This window comes from Suricata suricatta, chromosome 2 (assembly GCF_006229205.1).
Source record: "Suricata suricatta isolate VVHF042 chromosome 2, meerkat_22Aug2017_6uvM2_HiC, whole genome shotgun sequence".
Taxonomy (NCBI): Eukaryota; Metazoa; Chordata; class Mammalia; order Carnivora; family Herpestidae; genus Suricata; species Suricata suricatta.
The window spans coordinates 77,535,660-77,553,872 of NC_043701.1; the positions used below are offsets into that span (position 1 = coordinate 77,535,660).

The window sequence follows — 18,213 nt, forward strand, 5'->3', positions numbered from 1 at the left end:
GTACTAGCTAAGAAACATTATTTAGGTAGGCTGAAATGCTGAAAAGACCTTTAGGCCAAAATATTCTGGTCTCTTCTGAACCCCTCTTCTGCACATGCCCTTCCCTTTGGGAGCTTCTTCAAGAAAAAAAGGTAGCACCACTTTCAGCATGTGGTTCAGCCTCTTTTTCTGCCTTCTATCCTGACTTTCCTTCCCTCCTCCCCACCTTCCCTGCATCCTCCATCCCCTGGTTCCGGCTCACACAGGACTCCAAGCATGGAGAGCTGCTGACTACTGCAAATGACGTCTAATAGTTCTCAGTGGTTCAGGCTTTCTCAGTTAGCATGTAGCTAATGCATGAAATGTTAATACTCCTTAAAAAGAACATATGTTACAATCTCAGTACCTTGTCAAACTCGCTGTAATCTGTTAGCAATTTTAGACCCGACAAAAGTTTGTTTTTTTGCTGCATATCTGTCTCCATGGTTTTCCCCATTCTGTGTCCTGGGCAAGTTCAAAGCATGATGACGACATTAAATAGCACATGTCTTGGTTTTGTTAGCCAGCTTGAAACTGTTTTATATGAATGCACTAACTAACTTCACTATATGGAATTAAGTATGCTGTTTGAGTGTTTTTCCGTTCCCCTCATTTTATTCCGCTCCATTTTCTCCCCCTCTCTTTATTGACCGGATGCATCCAGATCCATAATGGGGGGAAGAATTGATTGACTCAGAGAGTAGGGGATTGCAGTGTAGTGATTTCATGCTCAGTTGTTGCCTAACAAGGCACCATAGTTTTTATTTAGTGAGGCCCAGTGGCAGGAGATGAAGAACAGTGTCAGGTCCAGCTGCCAGGTTCCGGAGCAGGCAGCTTAAAGGGCTTCAGGGTTCCAAGTGTGAGGGGAATTGTCTCTTCCCAGCAGGTAAGGGACATATCTAGATAGAGTCCATTGCATTCAAGATGCTAACTGGCCTGGCCAATTCATAAATCTAAAAAATTACATCTTCTGGTTGGGATGGCGCACTTAACCCATTTAATGCCATAGATGTAAGACCTCCTACCTGCTACTTGTTTACAAGGAGACATTTTGTGTTTAAAACATTTCTTTAAATGCAATTCCCCTTTCTGAGTTTCCCTTTAAATCAAAATGTATTAGATCAATGTATTAATTATGCATCTAGGTAAAATGTAGTCAGACGATTCATTTGCTTTTGCTGCTGCAAAGTGAAATAATGTAATATATTAAATTCTTTTTCACACAGTTGGTGATGTTTTTACATGTTGGTCTAAAATATTAAAGAAGCTTAATGTTTATGTGCTGCTGGTGGTGGTGGTGTGTGTGTTAATTTTTGATAAGTGAAATGGTCTTGTGAATTTGGCTTTTCCTCCATCCATGAAGAGTAGTTTACTAAGAGGAACATCAAGGACAGTATTCTATTTAAAAAACTATTTTCCAGCAAGTTGAAATCACTGTTGATGTACTAAGTCCAAGTGAGCCAGTGCAGGGCCTCTGCTTGATAAAATTAGTCCTCTTCTAGTTTCTCTGTATACTAAAAGATAAGACAATTGTGTCTCTCTTTTTTAATATATCATTTTCATGTTTGTTTATTTAGTTTGAGAGAGAAGGCATGAGCAGGGGAAGGGCAGAGAGAGAGGGAGACAGAGAATCTAAAGCAGGCTCCAGGCTATCAAGGCAGAGCCCAACGTGGGGCTCGATCCCACAAACCGTGATATCATGACCTGAGCTGAAGTCAGAAGTCGGACACTTAACTGATTGAGCCACACAGGCGCCCCCAATTGTGTCTCTTTGAAGAATATTAGAATTTAGATTTTGGTGCAGCTATGGCTTTTAGGACGTTAATCCAAATAGATCTTAGTATAATAAACGCAAGATTCATATCCTTAATTATTTGCCTCATTAATGCATAAAGTATTTTTTAAATTTTGTTTATATGGAAAACTCTCCACTAAAGGACAGAGTATCACTATTAATATTTGCTATTGAATGCCTGCAATGTCCCGAGGATTGTGTATACCACTAAGCAGGCACAATCTGGTCTTAAAACCAGAGTTCCCTTGTGGAGACTATGCCATTGGCTTCTGCTCTACTTCTGCCCCTGCCCTTACCCGTCCTCATGCAAACCCAGGTCTTTAGGCTGTCTCAGAGTACCAAAGAACTCAAATTCTCAGTTCTAAAGTGAATCTGATTTGCTGACGGTTACTGGTCCAGTGGGAGTCTCCTCATTCCCAGAGTCCATTCGGTTCACATCATGTCCCTGATACAGAATGGACCTATTAAACGTGGCTCGTTGTTATTCAAATCCAGATAACTGTGGATCTCATTATGCTTTTGTGCACGCAGAACACAAAACATTACCTTCACCTGATAAAAGCCTCAGGGAATGTAGTTAGCCTATAAAGTGGGGGGAAGGGGAATAGACTTGCCCTAACTTTAGAGTTATACTGGGTTCCATTTAAAACTACACCTTTTTTATTTCCTGATTTTTATTTCTCTGGTTGATTTCTTAGCAGTTCTATTTAAAAATTTTTTGCCATGTTTTTACAACAATATAAATAAAAACTAGTTTGGAATGGCTTACCTCTTGGCGTTCCTCATTTGATCCAAAGGGCATTTTTGTCATTATCCCGTAGATGAAGAAGAGGGAAAATACTTCCCTCTTTTTTCTCCTGCATATTTTTCCTTTGATCCAGGATGACAGAATCCAACAGTAGTTAAATATCTACTTTATATGGTAGCTAAGATGGAAAGATGAGTCTCAGTTTTACCCACTTATGATGTAATGTTATGGCCTATTGAGCTCAAAGAGAAGTGAAGTAGTCTAAAGAAATGGAAATTAGGCCCAACATGAGATGGAAGAATCCTCAGAGCATGCAGCCCCAATTGGAGATATACCCATGTATTATAAAACCACGCCTGTGTGTTTGGGAGTATGGTATTCTGAAACACAACCAGTGGCTTGATTGGCTATATTAACCAGTTAGACTTTCCTTGTGGTTACTACTTCTCCAAAGTTCCAACGAAAAATTATAGGTCCCCATAGATAAACCACTTGTTCATACAGTGCTACAGCTTGTGAATCATTGGTATGATCTTTTGGTCTCCACAAATACATAGCAACTTTAGGGTAATTTAGGATATAGTGGGGAAAAGTGGCAATTGGAGTTGCCATTTGAGAAGATTCATAATCAGTGAAAGTTATTTTTTTCTTCCTCCCCCTCCCACCCATTTCATCACTAAATTTCTAGATAGGAACAGTCTTCTGGTATAAGAAATCAGTATGATGTATAAGACTTAGATTTATCTTCATGTACACTTTTATGCATCTCTTAGGTATCTGGCAAAGCCAACTGGAGCTAGGAATTGTTTATTAGCTTTAACAGTTTCATTCATGGAGATCTTAATCATTTCTGGTGCTGGTGTTATAGTCCAGTAATAAATATGGGAAGGTTGCTCTCAGTATTTTCCTCAAACAACTTATATTTACTTTAGATACAGATTTACCTATTTCTGCCAATCTGCAATTCATTCAATCAGTGTTTATTAAGTATTACTAAGTGCTATGTGCTGGGGCAGTTAAAACTTGATTATATATTTTTACTGCATTTAAGGAACTGACAATTGAGCAAGAGAAACATATATGTAAATATATCACTTTAATTTAGTTGGGAAGTAACATAGCCCAAGTGTGAAAACCGTGGTGCAGGAGACAGAGAAGAGCAGCTAAAGCCAGCATGTAAATAGTAAAACTAAAGCACTAAATGGAGGAAACGTTATTACCACTTGCCTGACTTGTGTGTGGTAATGATGACTTTTGTAATGACCACGCGGCTTTTAGGTTGAGCGCCATTTTCCACACACGGTAAAACTAGGAAGAAATACCCAACGTTTATAAGTGAATCCAGGTTATAGTCTAAGAATCCAGGGTGGATGGATGGGTCTGCAGTGGTGAGGAGTGAGGGGGGTGAGGCCCTGGTTGGGCCTCCACCAGCTATGGAGCTGGCGGGGGGTGTGAAGGGGAAGCCTAACGAGATCCTGCACGGCTGAGGTCATTCTCCTGGAAAGACACGGAGGTTAGGATTCAAAAACTAAGAAGCCTTGGACAAAGGGGTTTCATTGAAGGCATGGAAATTTTCAATGTACTGTAACAGATAGTATTTACTGTTGTGTCCTTGAGCAAGGAAATAACGTTGTAGAAGTAGTGGGATATGAATATTGTTTTTCAAATAACATTTTCCATGGAAGGGATCTCTGGTTATAATTTATCACATATTCATTATAAAATTTTGGAGAAGCATGAAAATAAATCCCTTGAAGTCCCAATATCTCAAAACAGTTTGGGTTAACATTTTGGTGTATTTGTGTTTTTGTTTTTGTTTTTGTTTTGCTTTTTTCCCCACAAAATTGTATTCATACTTTATATTATAATCTGTTTTTTCCAACTGAGTAAATCTTTTTTTAAATCTTTTTTCTTTATTTTTTTTTTTAACATTTACTTATTTTTGAGAGATAGAGCATGAACAGGGGAGGGTCAGAGAGAGAAAGAGACACAGAATCTGAAGCAGGCTCCAGGCTCTGAGCTAGCGATGAGCACAGAGCCCAATGCGGGGCTCAAACCCACAAACCGTGAGATCATGACCTGAGCCGAAGTTGGATGCTTAACCAACTGAGCCACCCAGATGCCCCTCAACTGAGTAAATCTTAAACATTTTCCCATGTCACCAAATACTCTTCTGCAATGTCATTTTTAATGGTGTGTGTCCCCCCATATGAATGTGCCACAGTTCTTTTAACCAGCCATTGAACGTTAAAGTTCTTTCCAATTTTGAATTGGAAAATTGAATTCGAATAAATCATGTTACAGTGATGGTCCATGTATATATAAGTCTTCCCATACACAAGTAATTATTTCCTTAAGATAAGAAAATTTAATTCAGATTTTGAGCCCATGGGTATGGATAATTGAGGTTAGTAATACAGATAACTGCATTTAAAACACTATTTTGTTTTATTTATTTGTTTGTTTTTTAAGTAGGCCCTATGCCCAGTGTGGGGCTTGAACTCACAACCCTGATATTGAGAGTCCTGTGCTCTACCTACTGAGCCAGCCAGGTTCCCCTAAAACACTATTTTAGAAAAATAAAGTGGGTATAGTGTGCAGCATGGCTTGGATGGGAGATTCTGTGAGAAACATTTCGACATAGTGTGAAAGAACATTAGGATTAGCCAGCTTTGGTTCAAATCCTGGCTCTGCTTTGCTGTGTGACTTCAGGGAGATAAGTACATCTCAGTGCTTAGTTTCTTCCTGTTTAATGAGATAATTCATATGAAGCATTCACAGCAATGCTTGGCTCATGTTAGTTGACACTACTGAGTTGTTATTAGTATTATGATGCCAATAGTATAGGGTTGATGTGGTAAGAGCCTAGATTCCGTTAGTGAGAGGAAAAATACAGAGAGACATCTTTGGCAAATCAGTAGGATTGAATAACTGATAGTCTGTACTGACCAAGGGAGAGAAAAAAGTTAACAACAACAAAAAAGTGAGTCACCATTTTTAAGCCTGGGGGATGGATCTCTTAGTGATGGAGGTGGCTCTGACCATACTGAAGTTGACAGTGCCAGAGGGACAGAGGCTGGTGTCCGTGGTTGCAGCGTAGATACTGAGGAAGACCATGTATATTTTAGGAATGATCAGAAGTGACATGGTGACTCAGAAATAGAGTCACTCCCCGGAGAGAGCGAGGCTTAGGACCCTGGACTGTAGGAGGTAAGTGGAGATGGAAGGTAGCCAGAAGGAAAACCGACCAGGCACAGAGACAGAGAATGTTGCAGAGATAGAGAAGCAAACTGTGGGAGCCATGGAAGAGTCAATGTCACAAGGGAGAGGGTACTCAGCAGTGCCAAAATGGCAGAGTTCAGCGATGATGGGAAGTAAAAGTCGTTGCTAATTCTAGCTAATAAATGGAAAGCCAGAGAGTTTGGATTTGTGTGTGTGTATTCTGAGGGTTCTTCTGTTGACTTTTCTTTCTAGCTTCTTAAAACTTGGTTTGTGAATTTTAGTCACTGTGCTTTCTTGGTCATTTTCAAGCACTACTTAGAATTCTTCCTTGCTTTGTTGGTTATATTTCAAGAAAACTCGCAAAGCAGTTAGTTTTCCAGCTTGCCCTCCAGCAGATCTTTGTTTCTCGTTCATTCCATCTTCAGCACAGCTGCCTAAGCATTTGGTTCATGTAACCATTAAAAACGCATGAACAAAAATGCTGTAAAACAAACAAGACTGCGATGTTTTATGCAGTAATCACTTGCCAACTCTCCCCTTTGAAACCGAAGCCATTTTTGTGTCATTGGAGTATAGTAGAATGATCTAGAAACAAGATTTCTGTTGGGTTTATGTATTAAAACAGATGAAATCATTTTAAGTAAAATGTTAAAAAGCATTTGCTTTCTATTTCAGATCCAGAAAAATATTCATCATTCATCCAAAATTTAAAAAAAGAGAGAGAGAAAAGAAAACAAAAATTGAGTTTTGATCCCCAATTCATTTGCTGTTTAAACCTGGAAAGACTTTTTCAGATATAAAAATCTCAGTAATTAATGTAAATCATTTCTTATTTCATCCCACTTTGTGCTTGTTTTCCCATAATTATTTCACCCTTATTACATTTTCAGGTTTGGCTTACTGACACTCACTTATCGCCTTCTAACTCTGTAAGTAACTCTCACTAGAATTGGCCACCAGACTTCTCCTTAACAGAAGGCTACCTGCCTGTTGGTGTTTCCCATCATCTTTAAAGTACACTTTGGTTTGGTTTGGTTTTGAATTTAATTTGAAGTGTACTTTTCCTTTAGGTCTGGTCTCCCCAATTTTGCATTAAGCCATCCTGAGGTTGATTTTTCCCCAAAACACGTGTTTGGGTAATTTTTAAATCTCTTTGTTAGATTCGGCTTAAACTTTTTTTTTCCTCCTGTTTTCTATTATTTCTTGGGTGCCCAGCAAAGCACTGAGCCCAGATGGATTCTTTATAATGGCTGTTTGACAACAATTTAAAGGAGGGAGTGAGGAGATCCTTTTTTTTTTCCTCTTGCCTACAGCTGCTCTCAATATGGCTCATCACGACTGAAAGGAAATGAATAAAGATGAGTTATCTGAACTGAAAATCAGCCGCAGAGCAGAAGCAGTCATACTCTCTACCCGTCCACGAATCCAGTAGGGAAAAGGAAGTCATTGCCATCGTTTATTTATTCATATATTTTTAGTGGTGGCAGGATTACTTTTTAAATCTTATACCTTTGAGGAGTGGCCATTTGGAGCATTTGTGAAAGGCCATATGGTTTCAAATGAGATTTCCATCACATTCTGTATATTTGAAACTATTTATCCAGCACTGAGCTCTTGGCATGCCCAGCACTAGAGCATGAGCAGACCCAGGAAAACACTGTAGACAAACTAGAGAACATGCAAATAAATAGCAGTTAAGGAAATGTTAGTGGTTTGACATGCCATTTTTGGATAGGCTTTCATTTGGATGATACAACCTATACTTGAATGTAAGCAGCTATTATTTCCATATTTTATGCATTACATGTCTCCAGTGATTAGTTTCTATCTGTGTGACTTAGATATCTTAAGTGCTCAAAAATATTTCAAACAAGGAAACCAGTGGACATAAAGTTTTGAATTTGGGTCCAGCCTACGATGGAAGATAATGTTCATTGGAGAAATTGCTGGATCACATCTTTCATGTTTTTTCTGTAAGAAGAAAAGATTTGTATAAATATGAAAAGCAATTTCTAGCTGAAAAGATCTCATGTCCCCTGAGATTTTGAGATGTGTGCACCTAAACTCTGGCTACCATTAGCTTTAATCTGTGACAAGCAACAGGCTGACTATGGCATGTGAGACACATAGTGCTTCTAGTTGTACTTAAGATTCATACAGACCTTTTGGATTCAAATCCCAAAAGTATCAGTTCTCACTGTGAGTTGAGAGGCAAGTCCCAAAGTCTCTTGGAGGTTTGTTTTCTTTATCCGAGTAAAGATAGTTAACACTGATCTCGCAAAGCTGTTAGAAAATTCATTGAGAGAGGAGGGATGTCAAGTGCCTTATATTACCTCAGAGGCATCAAGGCATTGTTGCATGTCCATTAGGAGTTCTGGTTTCAGAATCAACTCTCCAGGTTCTGACACTTATTGACTGTGGCCTTGGGAACAGAGCCCTCACTTTTCCCTCTGGACACTGATAGTAACCATAATCATACCTCATGACTTGTGATGAGGAGTGACTGTGGTGACTTGTGTGAGGCACTTAGACTAATACTTGCCTGGTTCAAGGAAAGTGCTTGACACTCTTAAATGCTGACCTAGCAGGATGGTTGGCCAGATGGGCATTAATGTCTGCCTCCTAGCACGCCATGAACAAACAATAAGTGGTGGCTACTGTCCTTGTCATCCAAAAGTAATTCAGTGTGGAGCCTCACTTTGTCATGAGCACTCTTGATTTGACTGCCTGGCTCATCACTCTGGAGTTCATCACGGCCACAGAAACATCTGGTCTGGCACTTACCATCTGTGATGCTACTATTTCTCTCCAAAGCCATGATAAGTTCTACGGCTCCCAAGAAACTTCCTCTCTGTTGTTTCCCTTACAATAGCCATTTGCCAAATGTAGAAGTTTTTGACATCCCAGTTGGGCATGGCACTTCCAGATTTGTTACTTTGGAGATGTGGAATTGGTCACAACTTACATATTAATTTCCATTAATTCCTAATTAATTCTCTAATTCCTGAATGGCATTCTCTGCAAAGTAATGTGTCCTTTCCAAGATAAGTTATATGATATGAAAAATCGCTATAGAAAAGGAGGACCATTCGAGGCTATGCTAGGGCAGGTGTGTAAGTGAGTGATCTTTCTGCCCTGTCAGAGGTAAAGAACTGATGGGCAAAGGGTTGACATCGTTCTCCAGCTTAGATATAGTCAGGTTATGCATGAAGTAGAGGATGAAAAGTAGATATTTAATATGCTGGCTATCTTGAAGCAACTCCAAAAAATTACATTCTTACACTTCAGGACTCCAAAAAAGAATGGACATTATGTTTCATTTTCAATGATGTGCCTTTCCCAGGAGGAAAAAAGCTTTTAATATCTGTGAACACTTCTTTAATAGCCAAAAAATGTGATATGCTGCTAGTAGAAAAAAAAAAAAAACCCCGCCAATTTCAATTGTGTGCTTCATGGTCATAGAACAATACAGAGTTAATATTGCAGTAACTAGGCTCTAAAAGTACCTTTCTAATGAAAAACAGCCCTGTTTGGGCAAATATTTTCTAGCATCTTTATATTTCCCTTAACTGGAAACAGAAAATGTTGGCTTAGTGTCATGACTACAGGATACTGTTTTCTAAGTAAAAACAAATTGTGAGGACAGTTGTGCCAAGAAACAACGAAGGTGGTTAGAAGGTATGGATGGTGCTCATCTCTAACAGCATCACAGCCATAGACTGGTTTATTGGCTGAACCATTCACACTATTGTCTGCTGTTTTTTTCTGAGGTACAGTCACTTCCTGCCTTTCCACCTCTTCTCTTCACTGCTTCAGTGGTGAAAAAGAGAGCTTTCTGTAGAGATGGATAACTCAGCATCATGAGAACCCTGAACACTTGGAAATTTGGAAATAATCTGAAATCTAAAGCAGATCTAATTATCCGTTACACAAAGGCCAGTTATTCAAAGCCCATATTATCTAAAGCTGTGTCCCAACTTTGCTGTCTGTCCACATGGGAGCAGACCCTGTGCAGAAGCAAGGGAAAGTGAAACTGTCGCATCGGTTGCAAAGCCTGGTGACCTCAAGCAGAGAGGGAAAGAAACAAAATTGGATTTAAGTCTGAGTTGTGCATCTAGAAAACACACACACACACACGCGCGCGCGCACAAAATCAGAGTTACCAGTATAGGACGGAAGGTTCCCAATTCAACTTGATGATAGAGTCTAGAATATGCCTATGTTGGCATTTATAGGACACCTGTGACTTCAGTCACAGATGGTAAGGAACTTCAGAGAGAGAGCAGTAGGGTTCAGTGTGCCCCCGGTTCCCAGCTAGTTTCAAGGTTTTTTTTTTTTTTATCATATCCTACTTTTTTAATACATGAATGCAATAGAAAGACATGTTTACAATGTTTACAGCTGGACCCAAAATGAGTCTCAAAAAAGACTCTACTCTCATTTGAAGAAATATTGATTAGAGGTTATATTTAGGAATGAGATCCGCCTCTATTAGAAGAATGAGATGGTGGCAAGATTGTCTCTAAAACATATGAATTACTTTATCCAGGATGGGGAAAATGAAAAGGGAAAAAAAGCAAAATAGGGAGAAAAGAGCCATCTGGGTGGCAAAAGACCATGTGCTCTCGGCTCTGCATTCCCCAAATCTTCAGCAGATTCCACTATCGGCATCAGTCATGAACTGAGTTTCAAGTTCACGACCCAACAGGTGGGAGAACCCCAGAGCCACCACCCCTGCCCCTGGAATTTACTCAAATCTTGGGGATTGTGGACTCTCATGGGCTAAGGAATTGCCTGTTTTCCCAGATCTAAAGAACAGCTTCCAGCCACCACCCGGGCAATACGCATGTAAAGGTGTGTTATGACAAGGAGGGGAAATACATTCAAGTAAACAATTTGTGGTGCGGAAATGGTGTAGTTCAACAGATGACTGAAACCTATAGCCCACATTGAGTTTCGAGTTCTCCATTCATTTTACTTGTCTAGGTTTATAGGTAATTGAATATTTACCGTATACTGTGTGTATTTTTTAAGATTTTTTTTACTTCAGCTCCCTTTTGTTATATTCCACACTTGCTATTTCCTTTTTTCATTCCCTTTACTTTAATGTATTTGTCAACTCCACTTATGTACGTGGATGTTAATGGGTTTTTCAGAGTACAAGGTATCACTACACAGTAATGTAATTACTCTGATAAGCCATACACAACAAACCCATACTGAATCCTATCACAGACATTATGTATTTATGCCACAGTCCATTTGTCTTGTGATTGAGGGCAATTTACAAATTTATACATAATACAAAAGATAAATTATTGACTTCAAGTCTCCAGAATCCCTCATCCCAGGGGGCTTACAGTCTCACTGGGGAGGGAGATGGAGTCCCACATAAACCATGGAAAGACAGGTCTGGCCAATGTCAATACTCTGGTTGGGGAGACACAGCTCCTGGCTGGAACACTTCTAATGGAGGTAGGGTTTGATATGAATCTAGACGTGTTGGTAGGATTATGGATATTGTGGGTTGGAAGAAGGTAGGTGCACAGACAGGGCTCAGCAGGAACTTCCCAGCACAGAATCAGTGGTGAGGCCATTAGGGTAGGTACTGTGCATGGGGCAGCACAGGCAGATGGTGAGAGGGTGGGTTTCTTAGCAAGAGTAGAAGGTAACGCTGAAAAACTGAATTTATTCCTTTTGGAAATCAAGACATTTACTGTATAACTTACAGTATAATGAGGATCCTGAAATGCAAGATTTATTGCTCAAGACAGTGCATTTTTCTACAACACCAGAGCAGAGTGAGAAATAACTTTGTATTTTCATTTAGGGTAACAGCTCAAGCTATTTTTGTGATGGACTAAAATAGCCATGGAGCGAAGATACAAAATCAGACTTTTACAACTGAGTCAGTCTACGTCTTCATTATTTTAATTATACTCTCTTACCAACAAATCCTGGCCTTTACTGTATCAGGACAGCTTGAGGCAGACACACACACACACACACACACACACACACACACACACACACACAAATAAATGAGCTTAAAATGGCTTTTAAAATCTAACGTGTGATTGGAAAATAAATAGTTAAACCGAATATTAAAACAACAAAGCTATAGATACTGTAAAGTCTTCTTGGCTTTTAGCACATAGCTAGGACATAATAAATAAAATATTGGTCGTATTTTTAAAATTTGTATGTCGATGATTTCTATTAACAGTTCAAAAATAGCACGCCAACATGAACTGTAACGACATCTTTTATGTAGCACTGAAGTCAGAAAATCTCCACTGAAAAACTTGAGAAGCAGGTTAGCTATCTGCCTTCTCCAAGCCTGATACTTAAGAAAGATTAGCTTTTCTCTTGCTGTCTGAAATGTTTGTTATTTTTTAAAAACTCGTGAAAGAGAAGCACATAAAAGAGCACAGTCACTGCCTTCTTTGGCAGGCAAGTGGCATTAGCCTGGACAGACTTGCTGGAAAACCCTCAATAGAGGACTTTATAACACATGGAAACATTAGATTATACATATTCTGACAAAATGGTCTTTCGTGCACCAGAGCATCTTCTTAAAGCAATTCAACAAAAATATCCAAGTTTTAAGTTTTCAGACACTTTTGTTCAAATCCCACAGTCCCAAGTTGACTTCATTAATTCAGTTACTCCATACATATTTATTTCTTGCCTTATGTATGTACAAGAAATTGCACTGGGTACAGCATTCTCTTGAAGCACTATTTTCTCTTAAACAGTATATTTGATTTTATAAGTATCTTTTCTTTTTTTTTTTTTAACTAAATGTTTCTTCTCCATGCAATCCTAGCAAATCATTCAAGCCTTATATTGAAGGGAAGTGGTTTTGTTGTTGGTTGAGTGATACCTTTACATTCTTTTCCCTGTAAGGGACAGCCTCATGGGAGAGGTAGGAAGACTTTTGGAGAGGAAGGGAGAGGTGGGAGGCAGGAGTCCGGGGAGGCCAAGCTTGGAGTCCAAGCTTGGAGAGTGGCCTTGTGAAGACACCAGGTGAGGAGCAGATGGGAAGAGTGAATGAGAACAGGTTACTGTGAACCGGGTTGGGAGGGCAGAGGACAAGGGATCTAGGGACCAACAGCACACATAGGCCTAGGGTCGTAGCAAAGAGCAAAGGCCCCAGGGTAGGACTGTCAGAGTCAAATCCCAGCCTTACGCTTACTGACCTGGAGAAGTTACTTACCCTCTTCACACCTCTGGTTCTTCATGTATGAAGTGGAGAAAAAAATAGTAGTAATAATAACTGCATCTACCTCATAGGGTTGTCATGAGAGTTAAATGGAGTTAAGACATATAAAGTACTTAGAATATTGTCAGGCACGTAGTCAGTGATCTATAAATTTTAGCCATTATTATGATTATAAGTCCTCTTAAGAGAAGAGACATGTAGTCCGAGCGGACAGTTTCAGTTGGGATGTATTGTGTGGCCAAAGCTATTCCTGATTCCTTTCTCTGGGAAATGTTGTGTATACAACAATACAAATGATGTCTTTAGCATACTTACATAATTGTTCCCCAATTATCATCTTTGTGTTCCAGAAAAACAAATGTATGTGTATGTTCCTAAAAGTAGCACCGCGGGATTTGTTCACGCTGCTCCCATAGTGATGGCAGGAACGTCCCCCCTGATGAACAAGGTAGTTGGTCAGACGGTATTAAATGTGCTATACAAGCCTTTGCCCAGTGAAAGCAGCAAAGAAAATCTTCTTGCTGGAATATAATTATATTGTCTCTTTTGAGGCCTGAAATTGCTCTTCCTGTCCACCCCATGTCTTGCTGGTCCAGGGAGTCTGGAATAAATTGGTGCAAGAAGTTTCCCGGACCTTTAGAAGCCAGCACACGGTTTTGTGAAGCTGCTTGTGGTTTGGCAACATAAGCACTCCTAGTGACAAGTCAGGCGTTTAAAATTGAAGAGTTCAGGGGGACGCCTGGGTGTCCCAGCCAGGTGAGCGTCTGACGCTTGGTTTCGTTTCAGGTCGTGATCTCACAGGTTGTGGGTTCAAGCCTGGTGTCTGGTTCTGCACTAACAGTGCGTAGCCTGCTTGGGAGTCTCCCTCTCTCTACCTCTCTCTGCCCCTCCCTCGTGCGCTCTCTCTCAAAGTAAATAAACTTCAAAAAATAAATAAATAAAATTGAGGAGGTTAGGCCCAAAAGGAAAAGAACACTGTAGTTATCCTGAATTATTGAGAAATGAGGTGGTCAGTATAAGAAAAATTTTAGATAAATGAGGTTTGCAACTTTACGTGCACAAACTAGTTCCTTTTATAACCATTTTGGATAAGAATATTTATAAGGAGTTCATTTAAGGCTTTGAGATCCAAAAACATGGGCTTGAGTGTTACATGTAACACTTAACTAGTTGTGTGATCATATTGTATTTATATTGTCTAAGTCTTAGTTTCCTCATTTGGGAAATACCAATATTAAGTGCACCTACCTCATAAGGAAGCTCTAAGAATAGATTCCTAGAAGTGCAGCTAGCATACAACATCATCTACATAGCAGAACATTGGAAACACACTAAATGTCCAATAACAGGTGAATGGCTGAATCAATTATGGTATAGGCGTATGATGTTTGTTAGCTTAACAAGCCATTTTTTCACCAATGTAAAAGTAATCACAGCCAACTGAGATCCAAAACTTAAGGAAGTCTTAACTTTGTGGAGTAGAAATCATCATTATAACTAATATTTACATAATGCTTAGATGCCAGACCCTATGTAAGTCTTGCACTTTAACTACTTATTAAGTCCCCAGAACAACCCTAAAGGAAAGCTGCTATTACTATCTATATTCATTTTACACATGAGGCCAGTAAGGCAAAAGTAGACTAAGAAACCTGACCAGCTAGAGGCACTTGGGTGGCTCAGTTGGTTGAGTCTCTGACTTGATTTTGGCTCAGGTCATGGTCCCGGGGTTGTGGGATCAGGATTGGGCCCCACATCAGGCTCTGTGCTGAGTGTGGAGCCTACTTAAAATTTTCTGTCTCTCTCTTTCTCTGACCGTCTCCCCTGCTTATGCATGCACTCTCACTCTCTCTCTAAAATAAAATTTAAATAAAAGAGAAGAAAAGAAACACCCTAGGCTAGTATGTGGCCAGGCCAGAGTCAGGGTAACAGAACTGGGGGTTTGTGTGCACTTAGGAAGTAGCATGGACCCAATATGGCCCCTCCACGTCTCATCTGTGATTTCCCAGACAAATGTAGAAAGGCTTGACTATGTTGCAGATGAATAAAACACCATTATTACAACGTTGGCGTAATAGCAGCTGTCTCGAAATATGGTGGAAACTGCCGTGCTTGGAGTGAAAAGCTCCTCCAGGTATCAGGCGAGGCGGCTGAGGATTCTGCAAGCCAAAATCCAGTTGCAGACCACTCTCTGCTGCCTGTTCTGTGCTGCCTGCCATTATTGAACACAAACTGTGACGTACTGAAGGAATCTGAGATAAATTTGTACAACATCATGTCAGGTCCTTTCTAGTCCCAGTATCCCCTGGTGATCCAAGGTTGGGGTCTAAAAAATAGAACAGAACAGAGAAGAGGAAGCAACACCAAGTTGCCACAGATACATGTAGAGTGAAGGAGATATTTTTGTTTAAACGGCAGACAGCTGAGAAACAGTTATTTGATCCCTGCTGCTTGAGGGACAGTAGGGAAAGAAAGGTATTTTTGTGATCACTCTTCAGCATTCCCTGTGTGGCTTGGTTCATACAGTCCCAACAAAACCCAAGCTCTAATAACACATTGCAGCCGACCACAGATATGTTGCAAGCATTATGCAGAGTAGCAACTAACATTCAGCTTCCTCTTGATTACTTCCAGGCCTGTGACATTTAGGATGCATTGCATTTCTTCTAACCTCAGAGAACTCAGAGAGTCAACAGCATCTAATAATCACGTGCTGACTTAGGAACTGTAAGGAATTGATGTCATTTATCTGTCTTTCATCATATAGAGGGTGATAGGGTGAATGAATACCATATTAGGAGCCCAAAGACATGGGTTTTGGACGAAATCTAACCTTGTCACCTACTAGCTGTGCCCTTGAGCATGTCACCTAATCTCTGTGAGGCCTCTGGCTCAAGGATAGAATTTTGGTCTCCGGAAGCCCTGCCAACTCAAATGTTCTGTGCTAAGTCATCATCAGTGAGTTCTGGCTAATAACAGCTTCAAAAGGGAATAGCGTTTGCCATATTCCTCTGAGTAAAATCAGAGAGCAGGAAGATCAAGAAAGTGACATCCCAAATGCTTATAAATGTTAACCCATCGACTGGGGATGGTTCCAGTAGTTCTCGAAGTAAGCCACGCACCCCCTTTACTGAAATGAGAAGCGAGACTTTTAACGTGCATTTGAACATCTTAAATGTCCGTCGCCTATGCATTGTTTTGACGTTAAAGGTCTCTCTCTAGCATCATCATACTCAAAGTTAGTCAGTCATGGCATCACTGAGGAATATAAGAATATATATTTTTTTAATCTCACCGAAGTCTTGACTAAATTTTATTCTATTGCAACATGCTTGAAAATGTGTGGTTTGTAGGTCTGGCCAACAAGTGCATACTTTTTGAGCAAACTAATGTAACACTGAAGAGCGGTTTTCACTGTTTTCTTGTCGGTGCCCTTCACTGCTAACTCTCCCAGGCCCCACAAACCATCACAAATGCCTGTTTCCCTAATCAGGAGGCAGCGTGTCACTGACAGCCTTATGTGTAGAAGGTCTCATGTAGAGACTTGTGAAATGCGTATCTGGATTTCTATACAGATTTTTTTTTTTCCACAAAAGTCTAACAAATTCATGTAGTCATACCTTAGGAAAGGAAGTGTGTTCAGTAGCTTGAGCCCGCTGCCATACAGGCCCTGTGTGTCTGCTGTGAAAGACCAAATATCATCCCAGTGGACCTGACCTAGTTGAACATAAATACACCATTGAGGAGCAACTGGCTTCAGAATTAATAAAATTTATGAATAAATAGGATGGCCTTGCAAAGTGGCAGAACTTGAAGTGCCTGTTAATTTTTTTTAAAGCAATGCAGTAGGCGTTAGCTACCCTCCTGATGACAAAATCTATGAAATGAAATTGTTTTGTAAAAGGTGGTTGGATGCCTTTCCATTTACATTTTACAAGATTAGAGAATGAATTTAACCCTGGGGTGCCTGGGTGGCTCAGTTGGTTAAGCATCTGACTGGCTCAGTTCATGATTTCACAGTTCATGGGTTCAAGCCCTGCATCAGGCTCAGTGTTGATAGCTCAGAGCCTGGAACCTCCTTTGGATTCTGTGTCTCCCTCTGTCTCTCTCTGTTCCTCCCCTGCTTGCACTCTGTCTCTCTCTTAAAAATAAATAAACATTAAAAAAAAGAAGAAAATGAATTTAACTCATACTAGGCTCATAATACAGAGCCTTATATTTTTAATCACATGCTGATCCAGCCTAGAAGCTGACGGCTGGGGCTGGCTTTACCATCCAAGTCATTTGGCGTTTTCCCTTTTTAGTTATAAGGTCTCTGAGACCATGGGAATGTGTTTGTAAATGCATCTCAATTTCAGTTTATGTTGTTCATACTCACTGGTTTCTCCAACCTGTTCCAACAACACAGCTCAATCTGCATCTGAAGTAATTTTTTATTAAAACTTAGAGAGCTGAGAGTCTGAGCTCCTGTACCTACGGGTGAAGCTCATTAAAGAATCAATCACCAGTGAGGGCATTCATCCACAAGGGCTGGAAAGGAAGCACCCAGATCCTTACTTCACTTCAGAATATAATTCAGGAAAGAGGAATACTTTTCAGTTCTTGCTCACTGAAGCTCAATTTTGAGAAGTCACCATAAAAGATGAGGCTGAGAATTATAATTGGGTCTTTGGTATAGACAAATTGTACCATATCTTTTGATTTTTTTTATTTTAAATCTCCCTAAAAGGTCACTGGATATAAAGACAATCTCTGAATTTATTGAAGAGAAAGCTACAAAGCTGTTCCATGCAGCTCTGTAGATGCCTATTTGGTTTTCACACCCTTTTGTCATCCAGTAGCAAACAGACAAAATGGAATTCAATCTAAGGATTTCTTCACTGTCTCTTAAAGATTTTAAAGGACTTGTTTCCAAACAATGATGAAAAAAAAATTCTAATTTAAAAAAGAAAAGTCAAAGAACCCCACATTTGCCTTATCATTCTGGTATCTCTTCTGTATTCATAATGGCAAATGTTAGAAGTACATTTCACCTAGGTGAATGTAGACGTAAGGCTATAAGGATATTTTCAACTCCCATGCCTAGGAGGTGCATTTTTGACATGGTGACCATTGCTGAATTCACATTAAAGCAACTCACTACCCAGCTGATTGCTGTAATGGAGACAGGGCTGTGGCTCCAGTGTGAACCCAGCCTCAATGCCA

At 39.9% G+C, this 18,213-nt stretch overlaps 1 protein-coding gene and 1 long non-coding RNA gene across 6 annotated transcripts in view; one reads left to right on the plus strand and one right to left on the minus strand.

Annotated features, from left to right (window-relative positions):
- CDK14 (cyclin dependent kinase 14) overlaps positions 1-18,213 on the plus strand; it is a 583,363-nt gene that overhangs the window by 529,774 nt on the left and 35,376 nt on the right. The window contains exon 15 of one of the 5 annotated variants that reach the window (XM_029928653.1): positions 7,097-7,117. The exons of the other annotated variants lie outside the window; for them this stretch is intronic. The gene's annotated coding sequence lies outside the window, so the exon portion shown is untranslated. Of the gene's footprint in view, positions 1-7,096; positions 7,118-18,213 lie in introns of those variants that run through there. 5 annotated transcript variants of the gene reach the window in all.
- LOC115282588 lies at positions 7,492-8,107 on the minus strand. Its single transcript, XR_003904704.1, has 2 exons — positions 7,946-8,107; positions 7,492-7,754 (listed from the first exon to the last, which is right to left on the minus strand). It is a non-coding gene; the product is annotated as an uncharacterized LOC115282588 (long non-coding RNA).